This window comes from Bos indicus x Bos taurus, chromosome 25, assembly GCF_003369695.1.
Source record: "Bos indicus x Bos taurus breed Angus x Brahman F1 hybrid chromosome 25, Bos_hybrid_MaternalHap_v2.0, whole genome shotgun sequence".
Classification (NCBI taxonomy): Eukaryota; Metazoa; Chordata; class Mammalia; order Artiodactyla; family Bovidae; genus Bos; species Bos indicus x Bos taurus.
In genome coordinates, this window is record NC_040100.1 from 26431817 (window position 1) to 26459611 (window position 27795).

Below are 27795 nucleotides of genomic sequence, written 5' to 3' on the forward strand. Positions count from 1 at the left end.
AAATGCTGTAAGGCCATACATCCTGTAAGGGGCTTGAAGTGAAGTGAAGTCACTCAGTTGTGTCTGATTCTTTGCGACCCCATGAACTATAGCCTACCACGCTCCTCTGTCCATGGGATTTTCCAGGCAAGAATACTGGAGTGGTTTGCCATTTCCTTCTCCAGAGGATCTTTCCAACCCATGGATCGAACCTGGGTCTCCTGCATTGTAGGCAGATGCTTTATCATCTTAGCCATTAGGGAAGCAAGATTCAAATCCAGGTCTTCTGGACCAGAGTTAGTGATCTTTCCATTAGACCTGGTGTCTCTCAAGTTGCAAAAATCATAAATATAGTGTAATAAAATGGAGCGGGGAGATGATGCAAAGGGGCAATAGGGCTTTGAGGAAAGGCTTAAAATTTTCCCATCTGATGGTTCATGTCATGCCCCAGTGGGTCCTAGAAATCTTGGGATGAAGCGTGGGTACTTTCTGCTGCTGTCACTCATGTCAGGGAGTTCTGTGAACTCTGACAGAGAATGCAGACTGCCTAGGTAGGGGGCGTTGCAGTGAGGATGCAGAGCAAAGGACTACCAGTTGCCCCTCCATATGGAGGCTCCCTTTCTTCCAGAGTAAAGTGACTTTTCTAGGTTGCCTAAAGATTACATTTTCCAGTCTTCTTTGCACCAATGTGTGGGCACATGTCTGAGTTTTGGACAAGGGGATTTGAGTGGCAACACTCAGTTTTTACTTTTGAACAGAGCCTCTTGGTTTGCAAAAACAATTTCCTAGGAGTGTCTTGGTTAAACCTGAGCTTTTTCCCCATCCAAAAGATTATCCATCACTGAATTTCATTGATAGAGTTTGGAAACTCAGAGTGGAAAAAGATGATATCAGGCAAGTCTTATCTCCTACCTGGAGGCCAGGGTAGTGTAACAATGAACTCCTCTGGAGTCAGGGTTCTAGTTCCTCTGTCTGATGGTTGGTTTAAGGCCAACTTCTACCTAACTTAGGGCTTCCCTGGTGGCTCAGGGATCTGTCTCCAACTCTGGAGACCCGGGTTTGATCCCTGGGTTGGGAAGATCCCCTGGAGAAGGAAATGGTAACCCACTCCAGTATTCTTGCCTGGAGAATCCCATGGACGGAGAAGCCTGGTAGGCTACAGTCCACGGGGTCACAAACAGTCAGACACGACTGAGCGACTTCACTCACTCACTCACTCACTCACTATTTGACTTAAAGTCAAGATGTATTTTTTTTTTTTTTTTAACATTTTTCTTTCTGGACCTTACCCATGGAAATGTCTGGATGTGAGAAAAGGATGGTACCTTGTTCTGCTGCCCCTTCCCCCACATCCACATATCTGACTTCTATTTAACATTCATTTAAACCAACATTTTATAGGCATCTACTGTGTGCCATGCACTGTACTCAGCCTGGTGGTAGAGTAGATTTTTATTTATTCGGCTCTGCTGGGTTCCAGCTATGACAGCAGGATCTTCCATCTTTGTTGTGGCATGTGGAACCTATTAATAGTTCCCTGACAAGGGAATGGAACCCAGGTCCCCTGCACTGGAATACCAGAACACAGCAAGTGGACCACCAGGGAAGTCCCATCCCAGGATTTCTGAGAGACTGGAAATGTCATGTGGTCAAAGTCTTTCCAGGTCAATGTGGATCAAGCCCCAAGGGCTGCTTCTGCCCCACCATTTTTCATTTCCTCCAGACCTTCAGTCTCCAGTACATGAGGCATCCCTGAGGGCTCATGGACAATGCACTCAGGAAGGGCATGCAGATGTCAAGAGAGACAAGCCTTATGTAGATTCCATTCAGATTCAAAGTTAAAACTAGGGTGGGGAACTGGAGCTTTACACACAATACTGAAATTTAGACATTACAAAATTGGCTGGAGACTACCAGGCATTAAATAGGAATCCATCTGGCCTGGGACACCTTTGAATGGTCAGCTCCCTTGATTGGTGGCTGTGTTTGTGCTCTTTATCTTGAGGAGCCTGTGAATATTCTAGGGCTTCCATAACAAGGCGGCACAGCCTGAGTGGCTTAACCAATGGAAATATATTGCTTATAGTTCCAGATGAGGGAAGTCCATGATCAGGGTTGGTTTCTCCTGAGACTTCTGTCCTTGGCTTGTAGATACTCCCTCTCCCCATGTGGTCTTCCTTCTGCGTCCCAATTTCCTCTTCTTCTAAGGACACCAGTTATATTGGATAAGGGCCCACCCTAATGATTTCATTTCACCTTTGTTGTTGTTCAGTCAACTAAGTCATGTCTGACTCTTTGCAACCCCATGTTTTGCAGCACACAGGCTTCCCTGTCCTTCACTATCTCCCAGAGTTTGCTCAAACTCATGTCCATTGGGTTCATGATGTTATCTAACCATCTCATCCTCTGCCACTCCCTTCTCCTCCTGCCTTCAATCTTTCCCAGCATCAGGGTCTTTTCCAATAAGTCAGCTCTTTGCATCAGGTGGCCAAAGTACTGGAGCTTCAGCTTCAGCATCGTCCTTCCAATGAACATTCAGGGTTGATTTCACGTTAATCACCTCTTTAAAGAGCCTATTTCCAAAGACAGTCACATTCTGAGGTCCTGGGGATCAGAACTTCAACATATGCACTGGGGAGGGGATACAATTCAGGGCATTTTGTTATTCAGTCACTCAGTGGCATAGTGCCCAAATGGCTTTTTTATACAGTGAGTACAGACAAACTGCCAGGGAACCTGAAAGCTGTGAAAATTCTTGCTGAAGTTTCTCCCCAGACTAAGAGTCCCCGACTGAAATAGATTCGCTGCCACCTTGGTTGTGGCACCATGCACATTTTCTTGTTCTTTATCTCAGCTGCAATGCGCTGCTATGGAAAAGAGGTGATCTACGCCCAGGTCTCTTTATCTTCACTACTTGGCTGAGCAAGTTTTGCTATGGCAACCACTGTATGGGAGGAGGTAACCCAGGGCTGGCCGGTCAGCCCATACTCTTCTACTCTTCTCAATTTTGGATGGCAGACAGCCCCAGCTGTACTCTACCTGCTGCATAAACCTCCAGAATGGAGTTCATGGCTAACAGTTTCAAGTGTGTATGTGAGCAAAGTGAGACCTTTAAGAAAGCAGTCTCACAGACAATTAAGTGAAAAAGTGAAAGTTAAAGGCTCTCAGTTGTGTCTGACTCTTTGTGACCCCACACACCTGTCCTCTGTCCATGGAGTTCTCTAGACAAGAATATCGGAGTGGGTAGCCATTCTCTTCTCCAGGTGATTTTCCAGACCCAGGGATTGAACCTGGGTCTCCTGCACTGCAGGCAGATTCTTTACTATCTGAGCCACCAGGGAAGCCCAATAGGGTTCCCCAAAGAGGAAAGCCAGTCTGTCATTGACTGATGGGCATCCTGGCTTTCCTGCCTTGCACCAACCTGCACTCTGGGTACCTTGCAGCCGTTGCTTCAGTGACTACCTGGGAGTTTTTGATGGGACTCCTCCTGCCTCTCCTGCAGCTAGAGATAATGATCTTCAGACTTCACAGCCTCACTCTCCTCTAGTCCTTTGAGGGTGGGTTTCATCCACGGTGCCCCTTGAGGTTTGGAGTCTGGGTCATTCACAGCAACCCCTGTGATATGTCAAGAGTAGCAGTTCAGCTGTGAGTGAGTGAGTGAAGTCACTCAGTTGTGTCTGACTCTGTGACCCCATGGACTGTAGCATGCCAGGCTCTTCTGTCCATGGGATTTTCCAGGCAAGGGTACTGGAGTGTGTTGCCATTTCCTTCTCCAGAGGATCTTCCCGACCCAGGGATCGAACCCTGGTCTCCCACATTGCAGGCAGACGCTTTACCATCTGAGCCACCAGGGAAGCCTTAGTTCAGCTGTGGGAGGCCTTAATTCAAAAGGATTTGACATTCAAAGGGGCAGTCACTCAGTGGCTCACCTTCCTGAGAGCTGTCCTCGGTGTCCCCAGGGCCCTTGGAGACTTTACAAGGCAGGTCTGTGTGTATGGGGGTGGATGTGTAGAGCTGGTGGAGTTTGCTCAAGACTGCCAGCATGACCCAGATCCTTGCCATGTAGTCCCAGGAGTCTTGAAGCCTCTGGAGTCAGCTCTGAGTGCCCGGATCTCTTTGCAGGTCTTCCATTTGCCTGGTGATGTTAGCTGACAGCTTTGTACAAAGTTTTCCTGCCCAGCTCAGCTCCTCTGCTGCAGTTTAGGAAACTTGTTAGTTGACAGGCATAGCCTTAAGCAGTCCCTGCAGCTCCCCGGGCATCTGTCAAAAGCAAACCGTGTGCACAGAAGCCAACAGAGGTCTTGAATCTTCTCCCTCTTATCCTCAGGGAACCATGATGGACACTTAATATCTTCAGCCTGTTTCTTCCCCTTCCTCCTGGCCCCATTTAGATATTTCCAGCATTTGTTACTCATTCATTAACTCCACAAGTATTTATTGAGTACCAGTGGTATGCTTGGAGAACGCAATGGCACCCCACTCCAGTACTCTTGCCTGGAAAATCCCATGGATGGAGGAGCCTGGTAGGCTGCAGTCCATGGGGTTGCTAAGAGTTGGATACAGCTGAGTGACTTCACTTTCACTTTTCACTTTCATGCATTGGAGAAGGAAATGGCAATCCACTCCAGTGTTCTTGCCTGGAGAATCCCAGGGACAGGGAAGCCTGGTGGGCTGCCGTCTATGGGGTTGCACAGTCATACACTACTGAAGTAACTTAGCAGCAGCAGCAGCAGTGGTATGCTAAGTACAGCTTAGACTTACTCTGGTTCATTTTACATGTCAACTTGACTGGGACAGAGGATGCCCAGATGCTGGGTAAAACATTATTTTGGGGTATCTGTGAAGGTGTTTCTAGATGAGATTAGCATTTGAATCTGTATACTGAGTAAAGCAGGTTGCCCTACTTGATGGGATGGGCCTCATGCAATCAGTTGAAGGCCTGAACAGAACAAAAAGGCTAACATTCTAGTAAGAGGTGACTCCTCCTGCCTGTCTGCCTTTTAGCTGTGGTATTAGTTTTCTGCTTTTAGCTTCTGACTCAGACTAGAACTTATTCCAGGCTCTCCTGGGTGTCCAGCTTGCCAGCTGAAGATCTTGGGACTTCTCAGTGTCCATAACCTTACGGGCCAATTCCTTATAATAAATCAGTCTCTCTACTTGACATACTTTCTCTCTCTCCATAACCTGTTGGTTCTGTTTTTCTGGAGAACCCAGACCAATACATCTGGGAACACAGAATTAAACAAAGCTGCTACCATTGGGTGCTTACATTTTGTTACACGGGAATGGGGTGGGGGGAGGCCTTACACTTGATTTGTCATGTGTTATGAAAAATTTGCATATCATACTTTCTAACTAGAAAAGCAATTCCCTTCCATGAACATACACCTGCTCACATATCTGTCACACTGGTCCCAGAACTCTGTCTGTGATGGGGAAGGGATTATAAGATGTGGGTATATATCTTTATACTGTTTCTCTTCTGCTTAAAGCAGGGTTCTTAGCATGTTTTTTACTAGAAACACCTTTGGCAATTCTATGAACCCTTTCTCAGAATAATGTTTTAAGACATGTAAGATAAAATATCTCTGATGGTAAAGAATCTGCCTGCAATGCAGAAGACCTGGATTTGATCCCTGGGTTGGGAAGATCCTCTGGAGGAGGGCATGGCAACCCACTCCAGTATTCTTGCCTGGGAGAATCCCCAAGAAGAGAGGAGTCTGGCAGGCTACAATCCATGGGGTCACAAAGAGTCGGACACAACTGAGCAACTAAACACAGCACAGCACAACATAAAATACAGATGGTTATGAAGAAAGAATTTCAAAGTTTTGAAATGAAGTTCGGAAAGTATTTAAAAAATTGTGACATAGTAACTTGTTTTTTTTTTTTAAAGTGTGTCACTTCAGTCGTATCTGACTCTTTGTGACCCCATGGACTGGCTCAGACCCTCCTGTCCATGGAATTCTCCAGGCAGGAATACTGGAGTGGGTAGCCCTTCCCTTCTCCAGGAGATCTTCCCTACCTAGGGATTGAACCCAGGTCTCCTGCATTGCAGGCAGATTCTTTACCACTTGAACCACTAGGGAAGCCCCCTATGTGCTCTTTTATTAACATGTTTGGCAGCAGGCTTAAAAACAATTGTGTTTCAAAATGCTGATGAGCATAAATGATATTCTGGAATATCTGTAATATTTAAAACATGATATGAGGATATCTGTGATTCATTCTGGTGACAATGTCTCTGATACTACAAATAGTATGGTGATTTGTTGCTCACTGTATTGGTTTGCTAAAGCTGCTGTAACAAAGTATGACAAATTAGGTGGCTTGAACAACAGAAACAGTTTTAGAGGCTGGAAACCTGAGACCAAGGTGTTGGTAGGTTCACGCTTTCACTGAAAGTCCTAGAAAGTGACCAAGATGGTACAATGATCTACACATACACCCCACATACAGGAAAAGGAGGTGGGAATTGTGTTTCTAAGGAAAAAAGTACAGGCAAAAAAAATCATCTTCAACTAGTCCACAGTCTGTTCCTAGGGTCATGCTTTTTCCTTGATAGCCTATTAAGCATCTGCTTCACTCCCAGTTCTCCAAAAAGCAATAAGCAACTCAAGTGATCCAATTTTCTAGCACTGAAACCACCGTTCTCAGGAATATCTGATGAAGAGGAACTACTTTTGTTTTTAATCTATAAGTCAAATGTTATCATATCAGCCCCAGCACTACTTATTTTGTGATCTTCTCTTTGTTTTCAAAAATCTTTAAAGTGGCATTCAAGACCTCCCCATAAACTGGCCCCTGCCCACCTCCCTGACCTCGTGTCGCTTCCCATTAACCCTGTGGCACTATGGCCACCAACCTTCTCTTAGGTCATTGAACACAACCCGTATCTGTTCTGCCTCCAGCCTTAGCTCGTGCCATTTGTCTCACTGTGGCTCCAAGAATCTAAGATGTTGGGGGAATATGTCTTTCTTGCTTCTGTGGATACACAAGGGGAAATGTGTGAGATTCCAGGAATTTAGAGACCCGAGGAAGACATTTTGTGTATGAGTGAGAATTCTGTTAAACTAAGGCACTGCATTAAAAAAAAAATTGAAACTACCAGTTTCCTTTCTTTCAGCCTTCATTTGGGCTTAAAACTTAAGTTAAGGTGTGTGTATTTGTATGTGTGTGTGTGTAGTGCCTGTACTTCTTGGTAAAAATAATTTCTAACAGACTTGAAATAATGAACTCCCAGATGTGCAAGCTGCTGGAATAATAACCCACCTGTGCTATGTAAACTGGAGTCTGAAATGTTACCTGCTGAGACAAGAACATTCTGAGAGGTGGAATTTGACTCATTGTGTGTGTGTGTGTGTGTGTGTGTGTGTGTGTGAAAGAGGGAGAGAGAAACACTTTAGCCTAAAGAAGTGTTTCCTGAATTTCTTCATTTGTGTATTGCCTTTGAAATTTATTTTCTATTGTCACCTGTAGTTTTTTATAGGGATTTCCTATATTTTCATAACACTTAAAAAAATTGATCTATTGTTTATAAACTTAGATTTGAACTAAAATGAAAATCCAAAAAACCATAGACTGGGAGAAAATAGTTGCAAAATGCAATGATAAAGGTGGGCACCCAAAATATGCAAAGAAGCTTTCAAACTCAGAAGCAAGGAAACAATTAAAAACTGGACAAAAGACATCTAAACAAAGAAGGTATATAGATTAAAAATATGCATAGGAAAAGATGCTCAACATCATCCATCATTAGAGAAATGAAAATTAACAAGGAGACACCACTACATACCTTGCTATAGACAATATTCATTTCCCCCCACATTCATATATTGAAATCTTAACCCCCAATATGATGGGATTTGTAGATGGAGCCTTTGGGAGGTGATTGATTAAGTCACAAAGGTAGAACTCTCATAAATAGGACAAGTGCCCTCATAAAAGAGATACCAGGGATTTCCCTCACTGCCTCTGCCATGTGAGGACATAGTGAGAAGATGCCTGTCTATGAATCAGGAAGTTGGTCCTCACCAGGCACTGAATATGCTGGTGCCTTGATCTTGGATGTCCCTGTCTCCAGAACTGTGACAAATTTCTGTTGTTTATAAGCCACCTAGTCTGTGGTATTCTGTCTGGTAGCCTGAATGGACTAAGACTACTTATTAGAATGGCCAAAATCCAGCACACCAAATGAGGTGTTGTCACCTCACCTCCACCTGTGAGAATGTGGAGTAATAGGAACTCTCATTCATTGCTGAGCGGAATGCAAAATGATACAGTTCTTTGGAAGATAGCTTAGCATTTTCTTACAAAACTAAACACATTCTTAACATACAAATCAGCAATCATGCTCCTTGGTACCTACCCAAATGATCTGAAAAGTTATGTCCACGGGAAAACCTGCACACAGATGTTTATAGCAGCTTTATTCATAACTGCCAAAACTTGGCAGCATGCAAGATATCCTTCAGTAGATGAGTGGATAAACAACCATGGTGCATCCAGACAATGGAATATTATTCAGCTAAAAAAGAAATGATCTATCAAGCCATGAAATGACATGGAAGAAACTTAAATGCGTATGACTAAATGAAAAAACTCAATTTAAAAAAGCCATATACTGTATGATTCCAATTGTTTGACACTCTGGGAAAGGCAAAACTATGGAGACAGTAAAAAGACCAGTGGTTGCCAAGGGGTTGAGAGAAGGGATAAATAAGTGAAGCACAGGAGATTTTTAGGGCAGTGAAAGCTATTCTGTGTGATACCGTAATGATGGATACATGTCATTATACATTTGTCAAAACTCATAGAATGGACAACACAAGGAGTGAGCCCTAATGTAAATTATTAACTTCAATTAATAATAATTTGTCAATATTGACCTATCAGATGTAAGATATGTACTGCATCAAAACAAATTATTAATAATAGGGGAAACAGGACTTTCAGTTTCTAGTTTCACATGTAAGGAGGTTGAGAATTACCTCTCTGTCTTGAGAGTCCCTTGGACTGCAAGGAGATCCAACCAGTCCATTCTGAAGGAGATCAGCCCTGGGATTTCTTTGGAAGGAATGATGCTGAAGCTGAAACTCCAGCTTTGGCCACCTCATGCAAAGAGCTGACTCATTGGAAAAGACTCTGATGCTGGGAGGGATTGGGGGCAGGAGGAGAAGGGGACGACTGAGGATGAAATGGCTGGATGGCATCACTGACTCGATGGACGTGAGTCTGAGTGAACTCCGAGAGTTTGTGATGGACAGGGAGGCCTGGTGTGCTGTGATTCATGGGGCCGCAAAGGGTCGGACATGACTGAGCGACTGAACTGAACTGAGTAGCAATAAGCAAAAAAGATGAATAGTCTGAAAAATTAACAACTCTACTTGGATCTGTAAGAGAAGAGAAGACACCAGGCAACTGCTGCCTTCAAGACTGTGGAGACAGACAGGGAAACATAGGGAGTCGTGGCTTTACTGGAGCAGAGACTGGAGTGGAAACCACCAGAGGAACCTGAGCTGAGGTAGGAAAGCCAGAACTGCAATGGATGAATTACTGGAGGCTCAGTGTAGACAACTCTGAGAGTAAAAACTCTAGAAGGAGGTGGTCAGGGTGGGCCCTCCACAGTTTTGTGAGGTTTACCTCCAGGAGCTTGACTGAGTTCCTACAGTAAACACTGGAGAAAAATCCCCCATGCTTCCAGCAGTGGGGAAGGGAAAAGAGACTGTTCTTAAATATGCCAGAATATTCTCTCCTTCTTTAAAAAGCTACCATATGACCCAGAAACCCCACTACTGGGCATATACTCTGAGAAAACCATAATTCAAAATCACACACGTACCCCAGTGTTCATTGCAGCACTATTTACAGTAGCCCGGACAAGGAAGCAACCTAAATGTCCAACAACAGATGAACGGATAAAGGTGTGGTGCACACATACAATGAAGGATTACACAACCATAAAAGGAACAAAACTGGGGCATCTGTAGAGATGTGGATGGACCTGGAGTCTGTCATACAGAATGAAATCCAAAGTGAAAAACAAATATCGTGTATTAATGCAAATGCATGGAATCTAGAAAAATGGTACAGAGGAACCTATTTTCAGGGCAGGAGTAGAGATGCAGATGTAGAGAATAGGCGTGTGGACATGGGGTTGGGGGAGGGGAGGGTGGGACAAACTGGGAGATGAAGATTGACATATATACCCATGTGTAAAATAGAGAGCTAGTAGGAACCTGCTGTAAAGCACATGGAGCTCAGGTTGGTGCTCTGTAATGACCTAGATGGGTGAGACAGGGGGTGAGGTGGGAGGAAAGTTCAAGAGGGAGGGGATATATGTGGGGTGTGTGTGTGTGGTGTGTGTGTGTATGTGTGTGTGTGTGTGTGTGTGTAGCTGACTCACTTTTAGTACAGCAGAAGCTAACACAACATTGTAAAGCAATTATATTCCAGTTCAGTTCAGTCACTCGGTCGTGTCCAACTCTTTGCGACCCCATGAATCGCAGCACGCCAGGCCTCCCTGTCCGTCTCCAACTCCTGGAGTTTACCCAAACTCATGTCCATTGAGTTGGTGATGCCATCCAACCATCTCATCCTCTGTCATCCCCTTCTCCTCCGGCGTTCCATCTTTCCCAGCATATATAAAATAAAATAAAAATTGAAACTAAAGCTTGCCTTTGGGAGAAACTAGTTAACCAGAGCCTAGGCTTTCAGGGTTTCTTAAGAGCCTAACTGACCTGGGGAAAAGAAAATAACCCCAGTCAACTCTAGCCTTTCATGTGGGAGTAGGGAAATAACTAATCCTTAGGTGGGAAGGATGTCTTGATTACTGTAGCCTTATAGTAAGTTTTGAAGTCAATTACTGAGAATCCTCCAACTTTGTTTTTCTCCTTCAACATTATGTTGGCTATTCTAGATCTTCTGTCTCCACGTAAACTTCAGAATCAGTTCATCAATATCCACAAAATTACTTTCTCAACTTTTGATTTGGATTTCATTAAATCTATAAATCAGACTGAGAACTGACATCTTGACAGTGTTGAATCCACTTATCCATCAACATGGAATAATATCTCTCCATTTATTCAGTTCTTTGATTTCATTCATCAGAGTTTCATAGTTTTCCTCATATAGATCTTGTACATATTTTGTTGGAGAAGGCAATGGCACCCCACTCCAGTACTCTTGACTGGAAAATCCCATGGATGGAGGAGCCTGGTAGGCTGCAGTTCGTGGGATCGCAAAGAGTCAGACGTGACTGAGCAACTTCACTTTCACTTTTCACTTTCATGCATTGGAGAAAGAAATGGCAACCTACTCCAGTGTTCTTGCCTGGAGAATCCCAGGAACAAGGGAGCCTGATGGGCTGCCGTCTATGGGGTCGCACAGAGTTGGACACGATTATTATTTTGTTAGATACATTATTAAGTACTTCATTTTTAGGGGTACTAATTGTAAATGATATTGTGTTTTTAACTTCGAATTCTACTTATTTGTTTCTGATATAGGAAAACAGTTTAGTTTTGCATATTAACCTTGTATTCTACAACCTTGCATATTAACCTTTTGAGTTTTGCATATTAACCTTGTATTCTACAACCTTGCTTTAATCACTTATTAGTTTCAAGAGATTTTTTAAAAATACTTTCAGATTTTCTGCATAGACAGTTATGTCATCTGCAAATAAAGACAGCTTTAGTTTTTGCTTTCAACCTGTATTACTTCTATATCTTTTTCTTGTCTTATTGCATTAAATAGGACTTCCAGTACAATGCTGAAAAGTGGTGGTATTAGGGGAAATCCTTGCCTTATTTCTGATTTTAGTGGGAAAGCTTCAAGTTTCTCACCATAAAGTATGAGGTTAGCTGTAGATTTTGTATATATTCTTTATCAAGCTGAGGAAATTTTCCTCTATTCCTAGTTTATGGAAGGTTTTTTTTAAATCATAAATTAATAATGTATTCTGTCAAATTATATTTCTGCATCTATTGATATGATCATGTGATTTTTCTTTTTTGACCTGTTGGTGTGATAGATTACATTAATTTACATATTACATTAATATCACATAATTGATTTTCAAATGTTGAACCACAATTGTATACTTGGGGTTAATCTCCCCTCAATTGTGATGTGATCTGTATTCTTTTCATGCATTGTTGGATTTGACTTGGTAATAAGTTGTTGATGATTTTTGCATAAGAGATATCAGACTATAGTTTTCTTATAATATCTTTATTTGGGTTTAGTGTTAGGAGAGTGCTGGTCCCATAGAATGAGTTAGGTGTGTACTCTCTCTGCTTCTATCTTCTGAAAGAGATTATATAATTGGTATAATTTCTTCCTTAAACTTTTGGTAGAATTTATTAATGAATTTATCTGGGCCTGATGCTTTCTGTTTTGGAAGGTTATTAATTATACATTAAAAAAATTTAGCTCCCCCCTTTTTTATTATAGGTTAAAACAAAGATCATGGCACCCAGTCCCATCACTTCATGGCACATAGATGGGGAAACAATGGAAACAGTGACAGTCTTTATTTTCTTGGGCTCCAAAATCACTGCAGATGGTGACTGCAGCCGTGAAATTAAAAGAAGACACTTGCTCCTTGGAAGAAAAGCTGTGACCAACCTAGACAGCATTTAATAGAGACGAGACTTTGCCGACAAAGGTCTATCTAGTCAAAGCTATGGTTTTTCCAGTAGTCACGTATGGATGTGAGGGTTAGACCATAAAGAAAGCTGAGCACTGAAGAACGAATGCCTTTGAACTATGGTGTTGGAGAAGACTCTTGAGAGTCCCTTGGATTGCAAGGAGATCCAACCAATCAATCCTAAAAGAAATAGGTCCTGAATATTCATTGGAAGGACTGATGTTGAAACTGAAACTCCAATACTTTGGCCACCTAAAGAAGAGCTGGCTCTTTGGGAAAGACCCTGATGCCGGGAAAGATTGAAGGCAGGAGGAGAAGGAGAAGACAGAAGATGAGATGGTTGGATGGCATTACCGACTCGAGAGACATGAGTTTGAGCACGCTGTGGAAGTTGGTGTTGGACAGGGAAGCCTGGCATACTGCAGTCCATGGGGTCACAAAGAGTCAGACATGACTGAGTGACTGAACTGAATGGAACTGATGTTATACAGTAGGTCCCTGTTGTTTATCCATTTTTTATATAGTAGTGTGTATATGCCAAACTCCTGATTTATCTCTCTCCCACCCTCTGCTATGTTCCCTTTGGTAACCATAAGTGAGTCTACTTCTGGTTTGTAAATAAGTTTATTTGTGTCATTTTTTTTTTTAGATTCCACATATAAGTGATATTCCAGCTATTTCAAAGATATCACGACTGAGTGACTGAACTGAACAGATAAGTGATATCATATGGTATTTCTCTTTCTGTGTCTAACTTACTTCATTTAGTATGATAAACTTTAGGTTCATCCATGTTGCTGCAAATGGCATTATTTCATTCCTTTTTATGGCTGAGTAATATTCCACTGTCCTTTATCCATTCACTTGTCAATAACATTGAGGTTGCTTCAGTGTCTTGGCTATTCTAAATAGTGCTGCTACAAACATTGGGGTGCATGTATCTTTTTGAGGTGGAGTTTTCTCCAGAGCCCTCCATTCTTCTTTTTTACTCCAGATAGTTCTCAGCCTGAAGACAAGCTAGAGCAGAACTTCTTGGGTTGGGACGAGGAGTAATGGTAGCCTGGTACTGCCATCCATATTCTCGAGTACCTGCCACATGTTATCTGAGGCTTGTAGTCTCTCAGCAATGTCCTCTAGATGTGCCCTTCTCACACTGCCTAGATACCTGTCTTTCTCTACTTTGTTTTAAGCTTTGTAGGACGTAGGTTCTCAACTTTTCCACTGTTCCTCTCAAGCTCGTAGCCCATCATAAATAAACAGCAAATGTTGATTAAGTGGATGGATGAACTAAGGTTTCTGGGAGCCTCTCTTTGCAAATGTTTTGCTCAGGGTCCTTGCCTTTGAGGACTCCACTGTATTTGATGTCATCCAGACCACTGGCACTGAATAGATGGGAAATCAGCTCAATCTGTAGAAAAGTTAGAAAAGATTCAATACATGTGGAATATTTCTTTCCTAAGGGCTGTGCTACTCCCTCTGTGCATGGATGGATTATTCAGTGAAAGTTGTAATATTTTAGGTAAATACCTGGCCTTCCTCACAAATCCATTTCTTTTTAAAAACAATGAATTAGTTATTTTTTAAAAATTTATGGCCACACGGGGACTTTGTTGCTCTGCACAGGCTTTCTCTAGTTGAGGCAACTGAGGGCTACTCTTCACTGCAGTGCATGGGCTTCTCTTTGCAGTGCTTTCTCTTGTTGTGGAGCACGGGCTGTAGGCATGCATGGACTTCAGTAGTGCAGCTCATGGGCTCTAGAGCACTGGCTCAGTAGCTGTGGGGCACGGGCTTAGTTGTCTGGTAGCATGTGGGATCTTCCTGGATCAGGGATCAAACCCATGTCCCCTGCATTGGCAGGTGGATACTTAACCACTGAACCAATAGAGAAGCCCACAAATACATTTCTTTTGCCAGTTAATTCCCACTCCACTTCCAGGTTCAGTTTAAGTGTCACTTCTGAGAAGCCTCCTCTGTCCAACCCAACCCTCGCTGCTGCTTTTCTGCTGCACATCACCATTTTCTATATTTTTAAAATTTAAAATTTATTTTTTAATTGAAGGATAATTGCTTAGAATTTTGTTGGTTTCTGCCAAACATCAGCATGAATCAGCCATAGGTATACATATATTCCCTCCCTTTCAAACTTCCCTCCCCTCTCTCTCCCCATCTCACCCCTCTAGGTTGTTACAGAGCCCCAGTTTGAGTTCCCTGAGTCACACAGCAAATTCCCATTGGTTATCTATTTTACATATTGTAATGTAAGTTTCCGTGTTACTCTCTTGATACATCCCCCTTCTCCTCTTCCCCACCTCTCATGTCCATACGTCTGTTCACTATGTCTGTGTCTCCATTGCCGCCCTGAAAATAATTTCTTCGGTACCATCTAGGATAATTTCTAGATTCCATATATATGTGTTAATATATGATATTTGTTTTTCTCTTTCTGACTTACTTCACTCTGTATAATAGGCTCTAGATTCATCCACCTCATTAGAACTGACTCAAAGGTGCTCTGTTTTATGGCTGAGTAATATTCCATTGTGTATATGTATGCTTCTTTATCCATTCATCTGTCAATGGACATCTAGGTTGCTTTCATGTTCTTGTTATTGTAAATACTGCTGCAATGAACATTGGGGTACATGTGTCTTTTTAAATGTTTTTTTTCTATATTTTGGTTTCTTCTAAATTTTGGTATTTTCTATGTTGGACTTATCACAACTTATAATCATTTATTTATTTGTGATTTCATTCTTTCCAGTGTCTCACTGCCCCAGGAAACTGTAAATGTCAAGACATTGAGAACCATCCTTGCTTTGTTCACACCTTGTCTCTAGCACCTGGCACAGAGCCTGCAACATAGTAAGAGCTCATTTGTCATCATGGGATGAATCTTGTGGCTTAGCTGAAAGATGTGCTACTGGGGTTTCCAAAAAAAGAGGTTTTTGACATGAGAACTCCTTTCATTAAATAAAGTTGCTTAAATATCTTTATATAAACCAACTTATTTCTTTGGTTAAATTGGAGGGTGGGTAACTGTGGGATATCTGCTTGCCTTGTCCTTCCTGCTCCAACAGGATCTCTGAGGCATCTTGCAGACTGCCCCTTGGCAAGCTTTTCTGAGCTGTCCCTTCCAAAATGCCAGAAGGCTCTCTTCACCAAGGAGGCTCTTCTTTAAGGATAAGAGGCTTAATGATTCTGCCTCTTCTCCTAGCTCCCTGCCTAAGCCCCATGGAGCATTTTTTTAATAGAGTCATAAATCCCCCTCTAAATAAGCATCCTTATTTGATTTGCTCTTCAGATGACCTCTTCCTGGGGAAAATGCTATGCCTTCCCTGAGTTACAGCAAAGACTCCAGTGTTCTGTCCTACCTCCACCATCTAATAGTCTCATTCCTCTCCAATTTATGTCTTGTCAGGTCTTCAGGCAGCTCCCACCTTGGCATAGCTAAACCAGTAGCAATATTTACCTGTAGCATCTTGCTCACACACACACAGGCTTCCTTGCTAAGGAGGCAGCCATCTCAGCCCTGTCATCTCCATCAACATCATGGGGGCAGGAAGGACAAAGCATCAGAAGGTAGAGCAGGTGTGGCTCCCACAGCCAGTGATGCTCTCCTTCTTGGCCTGAGCGTGACTGTTTCCCTGCTAAGTTTCAGGATAATTTCTGCTGCCTGCTCTTGGCCGGTCTCCGATGTCCCTAAGCTCTCCTTCCGGAATGCTGGCTTGTTCATTCCATGACAGGTCAGTTGTAATCTCTTTGCTTTGAATTTGACTCCAAGAGTGGCAAAAAAGGAACTAGGTGTACTTTTCCTATGCCTCCATTCCTGGCCTCTGTAATGGACACAGTTGTGTATTTCACACCACATTCTGTCTTATTACCTTGGGCAGAAAGAGAAAAAACACACACACACACACATTTTGCTTGTCATGTCAAGGAACTGACAGAAGCTGTGACGTCCACCCTCTAGCCCTAGGTTAAAATGTGTTGGGCTAGATGAAACTTGGAAACAGCCTAAAAGTCCATCACCTGGCAAATAGATAGACAGATGTGTTAAGTCCTTACGATGGAATACTGTTCAGCAATAAACAGGAACCATCTATAGATAACACCATGACATAGACAAACCTCATGAATATTATACTCAGGAAAAGAAGCCATAAGCAAGAGACCATATACTGTATGGTCTATTTGTAAAAAGTATCCAGAAAAGGCAAAACTATGAAGATAGATAGTTGATAAGTGGGTGCATGGGGCGGGACAGGAACTAACAGTAAGTGTGGATGGGGGATCATGTTGGAGTGATGAAATGTTATAAAACCGATTTATGGTGATGGTTGTGTAACTTGGTAAAAATACAGGCATATCTTGGAGATATTTTGCATTGGGTTCCTGGAGATATTTTGTGTTGGGCTCCAGACTTCCACAATAAAGTGAATATCACAATAAAGTGAGTCATATGAATTTTTTGGTTTCTCAGTATGTATAAAATTTGTGTTTATACTCTACTGTGGTCTATTAAGTGTGCCATAGCGCTATATCTAAAAAAGTAATATACATTACGTACCTTAATTTAAAATGACTTTAATGCTTTTGTTATTCAGTGGGGAGTGTATGATTGTCCTGGGGTTGGAGGCATAATGGGTTTTCAGATGGAGTGGGCGGTGGGGTTAGAAGTCCCAAAACCTACAAGGAGTTGCAAAAATGTAAGTATTTCAGGTTATTGGGTCACTGTTCTCTCTCATGCATACTTCATACTGCTAATGCTGTGCAGAAACATTGTAGGGCGTCACTGCCCCCCACACCTTTATTTTAAAAGAAATATGTCATTGTTAAAACATGCTAACCATCAATGGAGCCTGCAGGCAAGTCTTAGCAGTAACATCAAAGGTCAGTGATCACAGATCATCATCATACAATAACAATGAGAAGGTTTGAAATATTATGCAAATCACCAAAATGTGACACAGAGACATGAAGTTGGCAAATGCTTTGGGAAAAAATGGCTCTAAATAGACTTGCTCAACACAGAGTTGCCACAAAACTTCAGTTTATAAAAAACGCAGTATCTGTGAACAGCAGTAAAGCAAGATGTGCCTATATGTACGTATCTCTCATGGGCTCTGAGAGGGCAGCATGAAATGCAGGCATGAAGGATTGAGGAGTGAAGGGTCATGAGGGCTGTAAGCACTTTCAAATGGTTCAGCCTATGCTGACAGCTTGGTCAATATCTATGTGTGTCTGTGCACACACGTGAAGTTGCTTCAGTTGTGTCCCACTCTATGCAGCCCTATGGACTGTAGCCCACCAGGCTTTTCTGTCCATGAGATACTCCAGGCAAGAATACTGGAGTGGGTAGCCATTCCTTTCTCCAGGGGATCTTCCCCATCCAGATATCAAACCCAGGTCTCTTATGTCTCTGGTATCAGCAGGCAGGTTCTTTACCACTAGGGTCACCTGGGAAGCCCTGTCAATATCTATATCTATATTTAAATATGTGTTAGTTTCCGGTCATGGCTGCAACAAATTGCCACAAACTGGAGTTTAAAAACAGCAGAAATTTACTCTCTCATGGTGCTGGGGCCCAGAATTCTGAAATCAAGATGTTGACTTCAGATGTTGGCGGAAACTTGATCCACCCAGGGGCCCTAGAGGAGACTCCTTCCTTGCTTTTTCCAGTTCTGACGTGCCTTGCTTTCCTTGGCTTGTGGCCACATCACCCAAATCTCTGCCTTCACTTTCCCTTAATAGCTCAGTTGGTAAAGAATCTTCCTGCAATGCAGGAGACCCCAATTCGATTCCTGGGTCAGGAAGATCCATTGAAGAAGGGATAGGCTACCCATTCCAATATTCTTGGGCTTCCCTTTGGCTCAGCTGGTAAAGAATCTGCCTGCAATACAGAGACCTGGGTTCAGTCCCTGAGTTGGGAAGATCCTCTGGAGAAGGGAAAGGCTACCCACTCCAATATTCTAGCCTGGAGAATTCCAAGGACTGTATAGTCCATGGGGTTGCAGAGAGTCAGACACAGCTGAGTGACTTTCACTGCTACTACTTTCACAATGCATCCTCTCTTCTGTCTCTGTGTCTCTTTTAAGGATACTTCTCATTGGATTTAGGGCCCTCTGGATAATTCAGGATGATCTACATACCTTAAGATCCTTAAGTAAATCTGCAAAGAACTCTTCCAAATAAGGTAACATTTACAGCTTCTAGGGATTTGATGTGGTTATATTTGGGGGGAAGGGTTTACAATGGGCTTTCCTGGTGGCTCAGATGGTAAAGAATCTGCCGGCAATGCAGGAGATGTGGTTCCATCCCTTGGTCAGGAAGAACCCCCTGGGAAGGGAATGACTACCCACTCCAGTATTCTTGGTTGGAGAAGTCCGTGGACAGAGGAGCCTGGCAGGCTACAGTCCACAGCATCTCAAGGAATCAACACGACTGAGCAACTAACAGAGGGCTAAAACAGTATCTATATCTATAATTGATATTATCTATATAGACTTCCCTGGTGGCTCAGATGGTAAAAGCGTCTGCCTACAAAGCGGGAGACCCAGGTTCAATCCCTGCATCAGGAAGATCCTCTGGAGGAGGAAATGGCAACCCACTCCAGTATTTTTGGAAAATTCCATGGACGGAGGAGCCTGGCAGGCTTCAGTCCGTGGGGTTGCAAAGAGTCTGACACGACTGAGCAACTTCACAACCAACCAACCAATATCTATATCTGTATCGTTTATGTCTTCATCATCTACATCTATAGAATGATGGAAGAGCAAAGATATCAAAATGCTAACAGTTTTTAAATCCAAGTTGCAGGTATATAGGTACTCACTGTAGAGGTATATAATTCCTTATCCAAATCTTCTTTTTGAAGTCTGATGTTTCTAGATTTTAGAAAGGCATTCAGGTACACGCACTGTATATTATTACATCACACCCTTAATGGGGACCTAGACAGTTCCTTATAGTAAAATATATTAATACGTCTGCAGTGATATTTTTGAATAGTCACACAAAGTGAATTAAATAAAGACATGGGTAATTTCATTCTTATTTGGGTCAGGTTTTTGCTACCAGGTGAGTTTTAGCACCAAATGTATGATAAACTTCTGGATTTCAGAGCTTTTTGAATTTTAAAACCAGGGAGAGTGGGGGGCCTGTGTTATCCTCTCTCCTTTTTCATATGTTTGAACATTTTCATAATAAAACATTTTGGAAAAAGCAACTGTGCATGTACCATGCTCAGCCCAGTGCCTGGCACATAGCAAAAACTCAAAAATGTATAACCATTAAAATTAATTGTATCCTTAATGGAAGTGTTATGAGTCAGGCAGTTAGGAGCTGTTGAAGATTTTTATGCAGGGGATTGATGTGCTCAAGGAAAAGAGAATCTAGAAGGATCCGTAGACTGGGGGTGCAGGAATGGATTGGATGGGGCAGGGATGGGAGGGAGACTGGTTAGGAAGCTCTTGTATGGTCCATGCAGGAGATGATAAATAGAAGAGAGGAAAAAAGCTTGACTCTACCGGATAGAGCCTGGTGAACCTTCTGCAAGAGCAGGAAGGATTTTTGTCAGCGTCCCTGACAGGCTCTGAGTGACAGCAGAAGAGAGACATACAGGGTGTTCTGTGCATTTAGGAGGGAAAATACGCATCAGTCAATTCAAGAACAAGGCAAGGTGGGACTTCAGAGCTGAGTCAGCCTCCCCTTTTGGACGATAACCTTAGGAAATAAGGGCAACATTTTCAATTGCAATGGTTAATTTTAGGCAGTGGACTTGACTATCAGGTCCACCTGGACACAAATCACCCAAGGCCAGTGCTGCTCTGCAGAGGAAATGTTACCTTAGACTTTCCTTCTTTTAGCCCTGCAGATGCCACGTGGATTATAGGGGCTAAGGCAGGGCTTCACAACGCACACTATGCATTAGAATCACTTGAAAGACTTTAAAACACTCTCCACTATAGACAAAATATATCAGAGTCTCTGGGAAGGCCGTCTTGGTATCATATTTTTAAGAAATTCTTCCATGTGATTCCAAGATGCAGCAAGGATGGAGACCACCAGGTTTCAGTTTCAGAAGGAATGATGCTGCCACCCTGAGTGTCTTTGGTCAGTATGGAAACAGTGACCAACTGGGGAATGATTTGAAAAGTGATGGGGAGTGGGGGGGAGGGAGAGAAGACTAGCTGAAATTGGATGATTCATTAAACAAGCAGGAAAGCAACACTGTCAATGGTTTCTATGGTAAGCATGATGAAGTATCCCAAAGACACAACTGTAGCCTTGGGGGTGATGGAGAACAGAGGAGGAGGGAAAGGACAAAGAGTGAGATGGTCTATACAGTAAGTGCAACTCTTCCTCGGTATACATGGAGTGTATTCTGGAGCTGGGATTAAGATGTTAGGTGCATGACAAGGGGTGGGAAATATGCTGCTGTTGTAAGAACTATGGTTCCTGGGAAATCACTCTGCAGCCTCTACAACATCTCTGGAGCATCCCTGAGGGCTCCTGTATGGAAAGCTGTGAAAAAGCAGGTTCTGTGTCTTCACACTTCTTACAAAACTCAAAAATAGCTTCCAATTATTTTCTTTAAAATGGTTTGGTTATTTAAGAAAGTCATATTTTTCCTAGAAGAACTTGAGACATGCAGATAAGCTAAACAAGACCAAAGCTACTTTCCATGGTCACTCAGAAGACCATCACAGCAATTTCTTTCCTGTCATCTTCTCCTTCGAGCATATATTTTTTTCCTTTTTAGACAAAAATATCATACTAGATCTAGTGTTATAATTTTTGAAATTTAACAATAGCTTGGCAACATTTTTCCTATGTTTAAAAAAATCTACACTGTCCTTTTTAAGGGTAATGTTTCATTGTATGCATGTTTCAACACTACTCCGTTTTCTCTTAGTAAGCATATATATAGGCAATTTCCAGTTTTTCACTTATAATCATCATTGCAGTAAAATCCTAGAACATCCATCTTTATGCTGATTTTTTGCTTTAGGATAAATTGTACAAAGTGGAATTGCTGTGACAAAATGTATGTACATTTTTAAATCTTTTGATATATAGCACTTAAACCACCTGTGATGGGTCCTTCCTTTGACCAACCAATTCAAACTACTTTATATATCTTAACCTCTTACCACCTTCAGGCATATTGTCCAAGCAGCAAATTCACAAAAGCAGCTATCCCATGAGCTCAAAGAAAATAAGATTCCTTTCATGTGAATATTCTTCCCTGCCAATGCACTGTTTAAATCATCACTTCCAGACAATTTGTTTTATAATCACGAGACCTAATAAAAGAAATTTCCTAGAAATTAATCAACTGAGGAAAATTGCAAAGGTTTGGTTTGGTTTTGAGTGTTCCATGGCATGCAGACTCTTAGTTCCCTGACCAGGGATTGAATCTGCGCTCCCTGAAGTGGAAGCATGGAGTCTTAACCACTGGACCACCAGGGAAGTTCTTAAAAATGTACCCATTTTAAGTGTATAGCTTAATAAGATTCAACAGTAAGGATATAGAACATTTCTCTCTCCCCAAAGATTCCCTTGCACTTCTTTCCAGCTAATCCTTAACCCCCTCTTTCTTTTTTAAAAATTAAATTTCCAGAACTTTCACAAGCCCTAGTGAATTTCACATCCTTTGACCCTTGTTTTATACCAACTAGAAGTTGAGCTCAGGGCTGCAATCTACCTAACAAACCTCACTCCCCTGCCCTCTAAGTCTTTGCTCACAGGGGGCCTTTCCTCACCTGCGATCTCCTGAAGGAGAGGTTGCCAGATTTAGCAAATAAAAATACAGAATACCAGTTCAATTGGAGTTTCAGGTAAATAGCAAGTGTTTATAGGGTTTCTGCTGGTGAGTATTCTATTCCAGTTAAGCACTCAGCACTGGGGAAATAACCACAGCATGGATTCAGGGACTTGCTGGACCCACTGTGAAATGGACCTGAGCTAAACCTTTTGATTGAAAGCCTGACCTCCATAAGCCCCTGCTGACTGATGGACCAGAGTGGTGCCTTGGAACTAGTCTCAGTTCAGAACCAGTGTCCAGTACCCACCAAAGGTCTAATTGTTTCCTTTTTTCTGATGCACAGTCACCTTGATAAAAGGCCATAAATCCCTTTGGGTAAGGCTGGGAGGAAGGTTAACCATATAAAAATTTGGCAGTGTAGCATGGTCCTTCCTCAGGGGACCCAGCCTCAAGTGTTCTGGATCTATTAACCGACTCAAGTCTGGAAGTAGCAATTGCTTAGTGGGCCATGACTCTCCGTTTCAGTGATTCAAGTTAGACTCCTGTAGTAGATTGCCCATCTGTTTATTTACTAGTTATTTACACTGTGATCAGCTGGCCAATACCATACATCTCTGTGAGCTAGACTATTATGAGTACTGTTTTGACTTTTCTGTCCATTTCTGTAACCATGCCCACCTTGTCTTTGGTGATTAAGTGCTGCCACATGGCCCTGATATCCAAGATCCAATTATCCCCATTGCATTTAGGGATCACAGCTTAATAGCCGTAGTTCCCACTGTGATATCTGACACAGAGAAAAGTGACTGCAGAACTCAAGGATACTTGGGGCCCTCCTCACAGATTTATTTCTTACAGTTGTGGTGACCCTCCCAGGGAGGATGAGAAAGCCTTACATCATCAGTCAATCTGTCTGATGTTCCAATCTCCTGAAGCCTTTGAATGCTGTCCCCTACCATCTTCTGCAGTATACCAAAGCAGACTCAACATTTCAACTTCACTTACTGTAGGCCACCTTTTGCTCTATGTTTCAACCAACCAACCAAGCAGGCAACCAGGCAACCAGCCATCTAACCAACCAGAGAACAAGCCAACCTGCCAACCAACCAACCAACCAACTAACTAACCAATCAAAGAACTAGACCCCTTTCTAACCAACCACCCCAAGCTGCAACATTAAATCCAGATTCTTTACTTAGCAGATTCCTATAAATAAATTTGGTCTGATCCCCAACTTCATATTCCTTCTACTATTATCCCACCCCTCAATATCCATTCTTACACACATCTCCAGGATTTCTGTCTATTCATTGTAAAAGGCATAATTCTTCGTAGATCACATTTTGTACCTTACTCTTTGTGACCTGTTGGGACTTGAGTCTACTTAGAGGTCTAGAAGCAAAGATGAGGCCAGGTCTTGAGAGAATCAACAGTACTTTGCAAAGTGACTACTTCTGGGGAGATGGTTATAGGTTCTTCTAGCAAAGAAGGGTTAACCTTCTGCTAGACAGGATGCGGTGCAGCAGGTGTTTCTTGGGGGCGGAGTGGGTAGGAAAAGGGGAAAGGACTGTATCACTGGTAAAGAAGACTTTGCCCATGTCCCCAGATGCATTGGGATCTGCTCACATGTCCTCATTCCAATTTCCAGGATTCCATTCCTTGCTAATCAATGCCTCACTCTGACAACAAATGCCCGTCAGGCTGTGAATTCAATTTGTGTTGCAATTCAACAGCTCTCCAGACAAGACTCTGCTTGGTTTTGAGCAGCCTCAGCCCTACAGGAGAGATAGATAAGCGTTTCTTTTAGGACAGAAGCAGAAGCTTGCAGGTCATTTATGCAGAGACTGAGCTGGGACCTTGACGTCCTGAGCTCATCCTTTTATTTCCCCACTTTCTCCAGCTCAGTCGGGAGAAACCAATCTCATTTTACTCATCAGTTCAACTAAAGTGTTCTGAAGTAGCAAATACATGGTCCCAAGACCTTGCTTTTGTAAGTATTTGATTGCTGCTGCTGCTAAGTTGCTTCAGTCGTGTCCGACTCTGCGCGACCCCATAGACAGCAGCCCACCAGGCTCCCCCGTCCCTGGGATTCTCCAGGCAAGAACACTGGAGTGGGTTGCCATTTCCTTCTCCAATGCATGCAAGTGAAAAGTGAAAGTGAAGTTGCTCAGTCGTGTCCGACTATTAGCGACCCCATGGACTGCAGCCCACCAGGCTCCTCCATCCATGGGATTTTCCAGGCAAGAGTACTAGAGTGGGGTGCCATTGCCTTCTCCGAAAGTATTTGATTAGGCATGTCCAATATTTGGGAGAAGGCAATGGCACCCCACTCTAGTACTCTTGCCTGGAAAATCCCATGGACGGAGGAGCCTGGTAGGCTGCAGTCCATGGGTTTACAAAGAGTTGGACATGACTGAGTGACTTTCATTTTTCACTTTCCTGCATTGGAGAAGGAAATGGCAACCCACTCCAGTGTTCTTGCCTGAAGAATCCCAGGGATGGGGGAGTTTGGTGGGCTGCTGTCTATGGGTTCTCGCAGAGTCAGACACGACTGACTCGACTTAGCAGCAGCAGCAGCAGCAGTGCCACCTGGGAAGCCCATCCTATGTATATTTTACCACAGAAAGTTTCAGACGTTATGGAAAACAGCATCCTCAAAAAACTAGATACAGAACAACCATATGATTCAGCAATCCCACTTCTGGGATATATCCAAAGGAAATGATGGAATCAGGATCTTGATGAGATGTCTGCACCTCCAAGTTCTTTGCAGCAGTATTCACAGTAACCAAGCTATGGAAACAGCTCAAGTGTCTGTTGATGAACAAATGTATGAAGAAAAAATATGTTACATACATACAGTGGAATGTTCAGTTCAGTTCAGTCACTCAGTCGTGTCTGACTCTTTTCGACCCCAAGAGTCACAGCACGCCAGGCCTCCCTGTCCATCACCAACTCCTGGAGTTCACTCAGACTCACGTCCATTGAGTTGGTGATGCCATCCAGCCATCTCATCCTCTGTCGTCCCCTTCTCCTCCTGCCCCCAATCCCTCCCAGCATCAGAGTCTTTTCCAATGAGTCAATTCTTCACATGAGGTGGCCAAAGTACTGGAGTTTCAGCTTTAGCATCATTCCTTCCAATGAACACCCAGGACTGATCTCCTTTAGAATGGACTGGTTGGATCTCCTTGCAGTCCAAGGGACTCTCAAGAGTCTTCTCCAACACCACAGTTCAAAAGCATCAATTCTTCGGTGCTCAGCTTTCTTCATAGTCCAACTCTCACATCCATACATGACCACTGGAAAAACCATAGCCTTGACTAGACGGACCTTTGTTGGCAAAGTAATGTCTCTGCTTTAGAATATGCTATCTAGGTTGGTCATAACTTTTCTTCCAAGGAGTGGAATGTTACTTAACCATAAAAAAGAAAGAAATCCTGCCATTTTCGACGATGTGGATGAACCTGAAGAGCATATGCTAAGTGAACAAAGCTAGACACAGAAGGACAAATACTGCATCATCTCAGTTATATGTGGAATCCACTAAAGTCAAACCAATAGAAACAGAGAGTAGAATGGTTATTACAAAGCTGGGAAGTGGATGAAGTGGGGAGATGTTGGTCAAGAGTACCAAGTTTCAATTACACAAGATGAGTTAGTCCCAGAAACCATTACCATGGTTAATAATATCTAACCATATACTTTATTTTTTTTTGCATTTTACAATAGGTTTTTATTTCACCTAATACATCCTGAATATCTCTTGTCAACCAGACATAGCATTCCATTTTGTTAATATACCACAGTTTATTGACCCATCTTCCTGTTGATGGACTCCTGATTTTCTAATTTTCTTTTTATTTTTTTAAATTTAAATTTATTTATTTTAATTGGAGGCTAATTACTTTACAATATTGTATTGGTTTTGCCATACATCAACATGAATCCGCCACGGGTGTACACGTGTTCCCAATCCTGAACCCCCTCCCACCTCCATCCCCATACCATCCCTCTGCGTCATCCCAGTGCACCAGCCCCAAGCATCCTGTATCCTGCATCGAACCTGGACTGGCGATTCGTTTCTTATATGATATTATACATGATTCAATGCCATTCTTCGCATATACTTTAAATATGCTAAGACAGTAGACTGTAATTATAACTATGTGGGGCGGTGGATGTATCCATTAGCTGGGTTGTGGTGAAGGTTTCACAATGCATATGTATGCCAAACATCACATTGCACACCTTAAAGGTAGACAATTTTTATTTTCAATTATATTCCAAGGCTAAAAAATTTATATTTAACCTAACACCAGAGGCTAAGGGCCCAGGCTTAGAGTTCAGGTCAACCTGGGTTAAAATGTGGCTCAACCAAGTGTGGTGCTTTTTGTCGCTTCAGTTCAGTTTCATCAATAAGATAGGGGTGGGTATTAGGTTAGTTGTGAGGACTGAATGAGATAAATTCTACAGAGCCTCCACCCAGTGGTTCGCATACCTGATTGCACAGTACAATCAGCTGGAGAAGGTTTCTCAGTCTATCAGTGCCTAGATTCTCACAGGCCAATTAAATCAGAATATCTGGCATTGTAACTTTGAAACTTTCTATTACGAAATATTTCAAATGTGCACCAAAGTAGTATAATTCCATACATCCATCATACAGGTTCAAGATTTATCAGTATTTTATCACTGGGATAAAACTTTTTTAAAGATCAAAGAATATTGGGATCACAAGATGTTGGCACATGGTACTTGTTCAACAAATTTAGCTATTACTATTACTTTTATCTTCCTTCTGATTATTGAATTTTGTTGTTCAAGTACCTTGATTTTGTAAAGGGTGCTCTGAATGGGAGACATGTCTACTGATTTCACTGGCAGTGTATGACCCCTACTTAAATTTTATTGAGTTTTCTTCTGTGCATCACCCTTGAAGCTTTATTCTTTCCAAATGGAAAGAAATCAACTGAAGTAACAGTACATTTATTTTTGAACTTTCATGCAGCAGTGGATCAGACAGGAAAGTAAGATGGAGAGAAACAAATAGCATGTGGAATATGGAGAGGAGGTAGAGATTTCCAGCCTCTGGAAAAAAAAGTGTTTTTCCTCCAGAGACATTCAGTTCTGACCCTCCCCACCCACAAACCCAGGGCAGACATTACTAATCAATCAATGCTCTCTTTCCACCAAACAAAAGCTGCATCAGAATCCTTCTTAAGTTGATGCTCCAGGCATCCACCAACAATCAATAAGAGGAGACATAAGAGAAGAGACCTGTTTACTATTCCTTTTATACCCCCTTACTGTGCCTCAGGTAAGCAATACTACAAACTGAGAAAGAAGAAAGAAACTTCTGAGATAGAGAAAAAACATCTGTCTCTAACTTCCTCAA